Source organism: Triticum urartu, chromosome 4A (assembly GCF_056163025.1).
Source record: "Triticum urartu cultivar PI428250 chromosome 4A, HENAU_Tu73, whole genome shotgun sequence".
In the NCBI taxonomy this organism is placed as follows: Eukaryota; Viridiplantae; Streptophyta; class Magnoliopsida; order Poales; family Poaceae; genus Triticum; species Triticum urartu.
Genome location: NC_141876.1, coordinates 296481638 through 296491122, shown reverse-complemented (window position 1 = coordinate 296491122; position 9485 = coordinate 296481638). Strand labels below are relative to the sequence as shown.

The window sequence follows — 9485 nt, the reverse complement described above, 5'->3', positions numbered from 1 at the left end:
GAGTGCCATGGGACAACCACCATCGCTTGCACGTGTCACAAAACATATATATGAAGAGGTGTGTGGTTTTGATGTTTTGAATACCTAATGCACAACCTTTTGATGTGGCATTCGCCTCAAAAACCGCAAAGTCCCCACACAGAGTGAGGTTCATGTGTGACAACTAGTATATGTTGGTCCCATCCCTCTTTCGACACGTACTATATATATACTCCTACCGCAAAGTCCCCACACTATTATGATCATAGGATCATAATATTATTCTGATAACAATGGGCTCTATATAAAAGCCGACGAGGTCCTCCTGAACTCCTGAGAAAAAAACGCGGCCAAACCGGCCCTGCATCCCCGTTCTACAACCCGCACCCTCCCACGACTAGTAAGCTGGCACGTGCAATGCACGTCTAACAAAGTAGAAAATTATTTTCTCATTCATTTTGTTTTGACTTATAAGGCAGTAAAAAACATCATATATCAATTTTCGGATGCAAGATCTAACCAAATAATTGCAGAGAAAAAAATTAGGCAAGATTTCGGAGCCTCTCTACTTGCAAATTGCAATATAGAGACAAGCATCTTTTTTGTGAGGAAACGATAATTGGTCATCCAAAAATCTACTGTAGTTCTAAGTTTCCGCATACTAGTTTTGTTGCATTATGGCAATCTTGGAGGTGGCTATATGCTTTATCTACCCCTACCCGAACGAGTGGTAATCATCTCATGCATTAGATACAATTATATTCATGTGAATCAAATTGATTATACAAAAGTATAATGTTTTGTTTCGTCACAAAAAAATCACAATATTCCATTCATGAAATCCTTAAGTATGCACGCACAAAAAAGCAAGTATATCCATATTACATCGCAAAAACAAGTATTTTAGTATTACGTCTTAAAGAAAATACATTCATATCCATTGCAAGCAAGTGTAGTTTTTAAAATAAAAAAACTTGACAGGAGCGATGTTGTATATGTTAGTAGAAGAAGATAGGTTTACAATCAGACACATACCGCTAGATTTTTTTCTAACAGAGAGGAAAAAGCAGGCCCAAAACCTTAGCCCCCACCATGCATCCAAAACAACTCTAACAAAGGCATGTTCCCTCATCCTCACTAACTATCTGATCTTGACTCCCATGTAGTCGTGCAAAAAATATGACTGTTCCAATCTTTTCAAGTTTGCCAAGTGCAGTACAAGGTGACCCCATGAAAATGCCTTTTCTCCTCCTTTGGAACCTGGTCTCCATCCACCAGTCGTAGATGGGAGTGATGTTCTAGGAACTGGGGGAGACAACACCTGGTATCACGACCAAAAGGCCACTGTTGGCCATAGCTGCCTCACAAAGCTGCAAGAAAAGAACATGTGATCTGTCGTCTCTTGGCAAGAGCTACACGCCGGTCAAATCTCACTGCCTGTCCATCTGTAGCGCAGCAGCTTATTGGCCATGGGGATGCGGTCTGCCAAACCAGCAAGGATAAGGACCTCACCTTTGCTCTATATATGCAACCTAACATATAGCTTGAGGAAATAGAGCTTGTGTTCTTCATTCAGGTTGCATTTACCCGCTAGTGGAAATAGAGATATAGTTTTTCTTATAGCCACGGAAGTTAGTGATATCTACACACAACAATGTCCATATGATCAAGTTTGCTGAAACACAATATCTCTGCACACGACATTGCTAGTGTGATAAAGTTTGCAAAGTGAACTTATAACTGCAAGGTTGTATAAACAAACGAGTTTTTCTTGTTAATCCTTTGGAACCATAAGTAGCAGTCTAAATTTACATTCGTCAGTCTACATGGTATAAAACAGCATACCCCTCTCGTGTGACTCGACGAAGGACTATAAGTGCAATGTACATAGATGCCTATTATGACCAATCCCTCTCTATGGGTCTTAATTTATATTCAGTGTCAAGCAGGCCAACACTAATCTACAATAGAAGTGCATGCAGTTACTTCTTCGGCTACTCGGCACTGATGTTGCGGCTCAAGTCATCATGCTGGAAAATACATGGTCGCCTCCTCATTTCATCACATAATGCTACCGGTAGGCTGAAGTCATCATGCTAGCAAATACATGGTTGCTTCATCTCATCAGATAATGCTACTCGTATTAAAGCAACCCAAGACTCAAGTATGAGTCCACATAAATGGACATTGAGAGCCACTATCGGTCTCATTCGCGGAAGGGGTACACGAACGATGCTATCTTCCGACGTATTTTTAGAAATCAAACCAGAAAGAGCACTTCTTAGCTAGGAAAACCATTTCTTCTAGATCCGTCTCAATTTCTTGTATGAACTATTGTGATGTTCCTTGACCATTCAATAATGTTTTTAGCAGTGACATGTATTGACATAACAATCTGAAATGTAAGATGTTGCTCACAAGAAATGTCCCTAGAGGGAACTCTTCCTTAAAAAATACTGCAAACAATAATCTTTTTCTGCCAATCTTACTGGAAACTATACTCACGATATGCAAACGATAACTATTAGGCAGCGAGAACATATACCTTGGACCATTAGTTCTGGAACGAAGCAATGGTGGTGGCGGCTCCCACATCCTCGGAGGTAGTGAAACCAGGACTCTGAAATTCCCTTGTTCTTTGTTCAAGGGCTTCTTGGAAGGGAGGTACTTTAATAATTAGTCAACAATAATACTTGTGCTATTTTATTCATTTCAACTCATATTGCACAATTACCCGCAAAAAACTCATATTGCATAATTGAAAATGTCAATAAAAACAGAGAACAAGAAAATCAGTATTTATATTGTAGGTATCTACAAACTTGTTCTCCCGGTGAAATACCTGCAGGCATTGAAATATGAAACCGTGGTGAACAATGAATAATATTCTTATTGTAGTATAGTGAGAGCAAAACATAGTACACACACCATAAGTAGGTGACATCGATATTTCACTCGAAGGAGTGTTCAACTTTTAATGGTCAAGATAAATGAACAGGGCTGCATTTCACTGAAGATGCTCTAGCGATAGTGTGAAATTCATTTGAAAAAAACTGAAAACACACGGTTGTTATACCATTGCCTTCAGAACTGAAAAATCTCTGTTCCTAGTCTCCTCGCCCAAAAGTTTTCATGTGAAAATGAAAAAATAACATGGTGAAGGATAAACTTTGAAAAAACAACTGATTATATATTTGTGTTCAATACAAAACAACATGCCCAAAACACAATTGGAGACAAGCAGAATCTACATTTCCTTCTCCATGCTCCATTATGTGTTACTCCCTCCGTCTCATAATGTCATTGCCACAAACACATGATTTCAAAGAAATTCACTTTGATTATCAAAAATAAAATATGACATGATCATCATCTGGAATGGTTTGTCTAAGGAAAGAGCAGAGGGGTACCTTCATTGTGTTTGTAAGATCGAAACTTCTATCTCCTGCAAAGTCTTTCCTATGTTTTGACTACAGGCCACCACATAAATATCGCCGCTACGACACAAGGTGATGAAAACAATGCGTACAGAACTTGCAAACCAAATCTAGTGCATTCTTGTCAATTCTTCACCAGACAAACCTAGGAAAGTTCTCTGCACATATTTAACCGCTTGCTAAATTATACATACAGTAGCAAGCATATCTTAGATATAGTTTAAAACTTTGAGTTTTTTAACACAGCTTAAAACATTGCTATCAATGTAGGATTGACTGCGTAAACATTTCCACGAAAGGGCGCGGCCATTACTTACGTTTTTCCTCTTAATAGAACATGGGAGGTGCATTAATTCTATGATAGAAAAAGGCTTCAGCCTGCAACCTCTGACACTTCATGACTGCAACAAAAGTAAGTGTCTTCAATCTTCATAAACATGCAGAGGGTTAGTATAACAGTTGCCTCGTACAGTCTGGTGACTTGACCTACTTGGCTACATACAACTTAAAATCATCCAGATTTACGCCCCAATTTGTCCTCACTAACCCATAACTGATAGAAATGGTCAAATCTCCAATTGCTCACAGTATAATAAACTCGATATACGACCATAAACTTCTATATGTTTTCTCTGTGCCATTCAAAGGGTGTGCAGGTCTACACTGTTTACCCAAATTTGAGCAGTACTAAACAGTAAGGCATTTTTGTTCTTTCAACCATCCTTCACATCATCAGCAATCAGAGATTTAGAGATTGAAAATGCACACATGGTCAAATTATTTTGTCAGTTTTGGAGTGTGTGTACGACAACAATGCAATGTTGCACAAAGGCATCATCTGCCCGGCCAGAGTCATTAGCAAGCTCGGGGCGGTCGATGTAGCCACTGCATCGTACATCCTATCTAATCCATGGATGGTCTATGCGCATAAATGAAGTTCTCAGCGGCCAACCTTTTCAAATTAGTAAAATGACCTGCATCAACAGAGATCGTGTCAAAAATAAGAGGAAAAGGTTTATTGACTATACTTAACAGGGCCATGAGAGGAGGAAAACAACCGGGTTCTTATCAGTACAGAGAAAAAGGAAAAAGGCAAGGCAAGCTTTTATCCTCGCTGGCTTAGCAATTTAGTAGGGATGTCAAAACATAATATATAGAAAAGTGCACTGATGGTAAGTTTTCATCGTCACATTCGCTTTAAAGGTAGCTGACAAGTTAAAAAATATAGAGCCATCGACTGTACTTCTGAGTGTGATCGTCCACAGATTGCATATGGAAAAACTATATAGCAACAGGAAGTACATACTGAGGAGTTCATGCAGAAATAAAAGGGAAGAATTGCAGGAAATAGCAAACATGTTTGACATGAGTTCAAAATTGCTTCGGTGTCCAGTTTGAGTGGTACCAAATAGTTGTCGTTAAGCATGCAAGCAAAAGTATCTCATCCTTTCGAAGTTGTACTGTAACATTAAAGGATCATGATTTGGTGGCTTGACCGCTTGATTTGTTAAAATGCTAAATTCATCTCCATCACTTCATCTCCTGGTCTTACATTAAGATCAACAGAGACTGGAGCCTCGCAGTTGCAAAGCTTCAGGGGAAAAGGCAAAACAGTTGAACATGAGTTAACATTATATCCAGTTCTCCTCATGGGCTTGTCTTTATTAGCAGCTGGCTACCTTGTTGTTTACCAGGCCTGAAATATCAAACCAATCTATCAGTGGAACAACAGACATCCATAATTCATCTCGATCAGGAGAGGGCAAACAACTACCAACCATAGTATTTGTGAGAGTGGATACTGTAAAAGGTTGTTCAGCTCCCTTGCTGAACTTAATCTTAGCATTGTTTTTGCCAAACTGGTTGATTAGGATTTTTTTTCTCCAGAAGCTCTTAGACCAGATTATCCAAAACCGTCGCTGTTTATCCTAACATAAAAAATCATATCAGTCAATGAATATCTAGCTTAGAAGAAAATGAGACGCGGTATAGAAGTATAAGTATTATGTAGTTTCAATCTCACCATAACCGTGCATAATAGCAGCACCTCAGATTCCTGTTGGTGACCACCCTGTAGTGTATGGCGTGAGTTATCGGATGGTTGTGACGGACTGCAAACCGTGTTGGGTGGCATGAGGGCAAGTTGTCCCCGCGGCAGAGGCCAAGCTGAGCGGCTCGGGCAGCGAAGGGCGCGGCGCGCGGCTCGCGCGGCGGCTCCCCCGCGGCGAAGGGCGCGGTGGCTCCCGCGGTGGAAGGCGCGACGGGCGGCTTCCCGGCGGTGGCTCCCGCGGCTACGAAATTGGTTTGCTTGGTCTCAGTGTAGATGAGTTCAGCAATAGAAGCTTACTTGCGACTCCAGCGGAGTGGCGGCGTGGTGGAGGCAGAGTGGCGGCGGCCAAGCTGTGGCTTCGGAGGCGGTGAACAGCAGCGGGGGGCGGCTCCGGCGGCTGGGGAGGCAGCGACCTGCGGCGGGGGTGGGCTTCCGCGGCTGGGGAGGCTCCCGGCGACCTGCGGCGGCTTCCTGTGGCTCCGACAGCGCGAGGCGGCGGTGAAGGGCACGACTTCCCGTGGCTCGGCGCGAGGCTGCGGCGAAGGGCGTGGCTGCGGGAGGCGAACGGCGCGAGAGGAGGAGGAGGTCGTGCGGGAGAAAGGGGAGGTCGTGCGGGCGGTTTTATTTATTTTTTAATGCGGGGCAGATTAGCGATAGATCGACTGTGGTTTAATGTGTGGTTGGTAGTGTTAAACACACAAGGATCTAGGGCTATTAGATTTTAATGATGAATGGATATGATTGTTTAGATCTGCCCCTCTCTTTCTTTTGTAGTGGTAGTAGATATGTCGCCCCTCCTGGCCCCAATCCCGCCTCCTCCGCTGCGCCGCCGCGCAACCCCCAACCCCGCCTCCTCCCCCGCGCCGCTGCATCGCCTCCCCCAACCCCGCCTCCTTTGCGGCGCATCCCCATCCCGAAACATCGCCAACTCCACCCTGCCGCCATGCATCTCCGCGGCCCGCCGCCTCCCCCAGTGCGCCGCCCACCTCCAGCCCATGCACCCCGGTGAACTGCCGTCTACAGTCCCCTCCCCCCTCTCCTACTCCGGTTCTACCCGTTGACGTGCACCACAACCGGCCATGCTCTCAGGCGCCTCCTGCGGTCCTGTCATCTCGATCTTCTGCGATGCGCGCCGCTCTCCTTTCGGTGAAGCTCCACGTCCCCATCGTCTGCCCACTCCAGCGACCAACACGCATCTGTTCTTCTCGCGACGGCCACCTTGAACTTCCTGATGTAGGTTCTTCTTAGCGGCAGCACCTCACAAGAGCGGCAAGTCCGACTGTTATTATGAAATCCCCCATTTTGGGTGAAATTTCTTGTTGTCTGGCATTGAGATCAGGAACTTCCTTGGCGAGAAGAAGGTAGTTTCTTTTTTCTTGACCAGTCACACTCAGATCCACAAGCTTGACCAAACAGTCAGATCGTCGAGCTTGATTTAGGGGTTTTGTGATGCTCTGAGTTGGGCGTGTGCATAGAAAATATCTCCTTCTGGCCTACCCCACAGCAAAAATTTGTGAATAGATAGTCAAATAGAAAATTCTTCTTGTGAGCTAGACCTGTGCATAGAAAATGTTTGATAGTGTTGTATTTCATTCAAAAGAATTGAGTGGACATCTTTATAGATAGTCAAATATCTGATCATATACCATTCTGTATATGTGATGTTCCTATGGCTTTATGCCCATGAATCCACCTCTGTGTGTTATAGGAATCATGTATATAAATGGAACAGGTTCAGTTATCCTCTTAGTTTTTCATTATTTCTGATGCTTTTGGGAGTAATTACTCAATTTTGGTTTTCATTGGCTGTATTTTCCAGTAGAAAGAGATGGTTATTTTAGAGTTGAATGCCTACATGTTCGTTCATATGCTCTAGTAATTTAAATGTTGGACATGGTCAAGTAAAAATGTTAAAGGCATCCTTCCCTTCTCCTTTCTTTTGCTAACTCTTTGACGTGATGCCCGAAAGTAGATGAACCTTGTGCAACAAAATATTTGAACTTCGGTTAACTTCCTATTAGACACACTAATGCAATGTAGTATGCCATTGCTTTCTTTGAGTATTTCTTATTAGACACGTATTGATTTGGTTCAGAATCTCTTCTATCATTCTACAGTGATGCATTTCGTAGTATTAAAAACTATGCATCTACTTCTTGTGTTTATGCCACAAAAAAATTAGTATGGCTGCACACGGTCCATTGTTCTTGACCATTTTCTAGAGTAATTAGTATGGCTGCAATCCACTGTGTTGATTGTCAGCATGCCAACTTGATTAATACTAGTGCAACTCATCTTCCACTGTCATGGCGAGATGTTGTGCGTGTGCAGTGTGCACACATCCTGAAAACATCTTACTCTCTGATTGATATGGCGGCACAACATAATCACTTCAGATTAGATGTAGCATCATTTGTGGAAAAGCAGTGGATGGATAGGCTCGATGTGTTTGTGTGTGTTGTACATCGAGCCATGGATAGCAGATAGATGTCATCGACACACTCAACACCTGATGTATGTCACCGTCGGCGAGCAGAATCACATGTCGCCATGGACATTTACCAAGGCAAGGTGATTGGGAGATATTCGCTTCAAAACCAATACCATTCACTTCAATGTGTTCTTCCACCCTGGCTTGGATCAAGCTAGATCCCTATGGCAGGTAATCGATCACTTTCTTGTTATGTTTCAGTTTTGCAAAATATGTTGGAGGCTTTGTGCTGTTGTGGATATAATTTCTTTGCAAGGTTGTACTTGTTAGGATTGGTGTTATTGATGTGCTTCCATAATTTTGATGTAGATTGACAGTTCTATGTTTGGTAGTCAAGTTCACTTAAGCCAGTGCAAAAATCATCTTTCCTTGGTACTTGCACCTGTTATTATTTTTACACATAATTTTGATTCTAGATTAGCACAATGGCACATTCTCTTCTTTTAGAATAATTTCCATGCACACATGAACTAATTCATAGAACAACATGTATGCATTATTTTAAAATCATATATGTTTATGGTATTTCAACCATGTTGTGGCTGGAGCCTTCTATTTTTAGTTAAGTAGGAGTAGTCCCATACCATATTTTTTCTCTCGGTTATGCTCAAAAGTTTGTGTCTCCACTCTCGAGGATCCTTCGTGTCGCTCTACTGTTCCCTACCCATGTGAACAGAGGAAGGAAGAAGGTCACCATGTGGCAGGGGAGAAGATCACACATGAGGTGCAGGGGACAAACTATGTATGAGTTGATGCCATCTACCTACTTATGTTATACTTCCGACAACGGTGTGAGCGCGCGCATGCGTTCTGTGTGTATGTTCGTGCAAAAAGTGGGTGGTTATATTTTATTTTTGTGTATATAAGAGAAATAAGTTCAAAGATAAGAAATGGAAAAGTTTTAAACATGTAAAATAATAAAAAAATCTTGTGTGGATTTTTCGTGTAGAAATAAAATGTAAATTCACAATGAAGTTCATATATAAAAAGTTAAACTACACATAGAGAAAAAAGGTCGATTTCTGGAAAAGTTGTATTGAAAAGTACATGTTCTCTAATTCTTGATGCTTATCTGGTCAGTCCCCGAGGAGTGAAAATGCAAAGCTCACACGTAACATAATATAATTAAAAATATTGTTCAAGTATTGTCCTCTAGAAAAGTTCATGCATATAATAAACTGAATACAGGAGGCTAGAAAAAATCAAACCCATCAATGAAAAATATACCTAAAAAATAAAAAGGTGAAAGAATGTACCTAAAAAGGTTAAAAAACTAGACGTCCAAATTTAAATAACAGAGTGGCTCCATGTTTATTAAAACAACTAGGATTTTTTTCGTTACTAAAATAAATAAAGCAGGAAGTCTAGATTAAAAAGAGGAGCGGTTCGATGATTATACAAAATGCAGATTTCCTTGTCATTAAAGAAGGGAAACAAGAAATTTAAAATAAAATAATGCAGTTGTTCATTGTAAAAAAAGTCAAAAAATCCAAATCTGCTTACAACAAGATTATAGGAAGTTAAAAAA

General features: G+C 41.6%; 1 long non-coding RNA gene across 2 annotated transcripts; it reads right to left on the bottom strand.

Annotated features, from left to right (window-relative positions):
- Positions 1-619: 619 nt before the first annotated feature.
- Positions 620-6121, bottom strand: LOC125551249 (uncharacterized). Of its 2 annotated transcripts, none has more exons than XR_015600997.1 (4): positions 5440-6121; positions 5195-5344; positions 2525-5112; positions 620-1349 (listed from the first exon to the last, which is right to left on the bottom strand). It is a non-coding gene; the product is annotated as an uncharacterized LOC125551249 (long non-coding RNA). The 2 variants fall into 2 exon arrangements; XR_007302321.2 differs by having other exon boundaries at positions 621-1461.
- Between the last annotated feature and the right edge of the window lie 3364 nt (positions 6122-9485).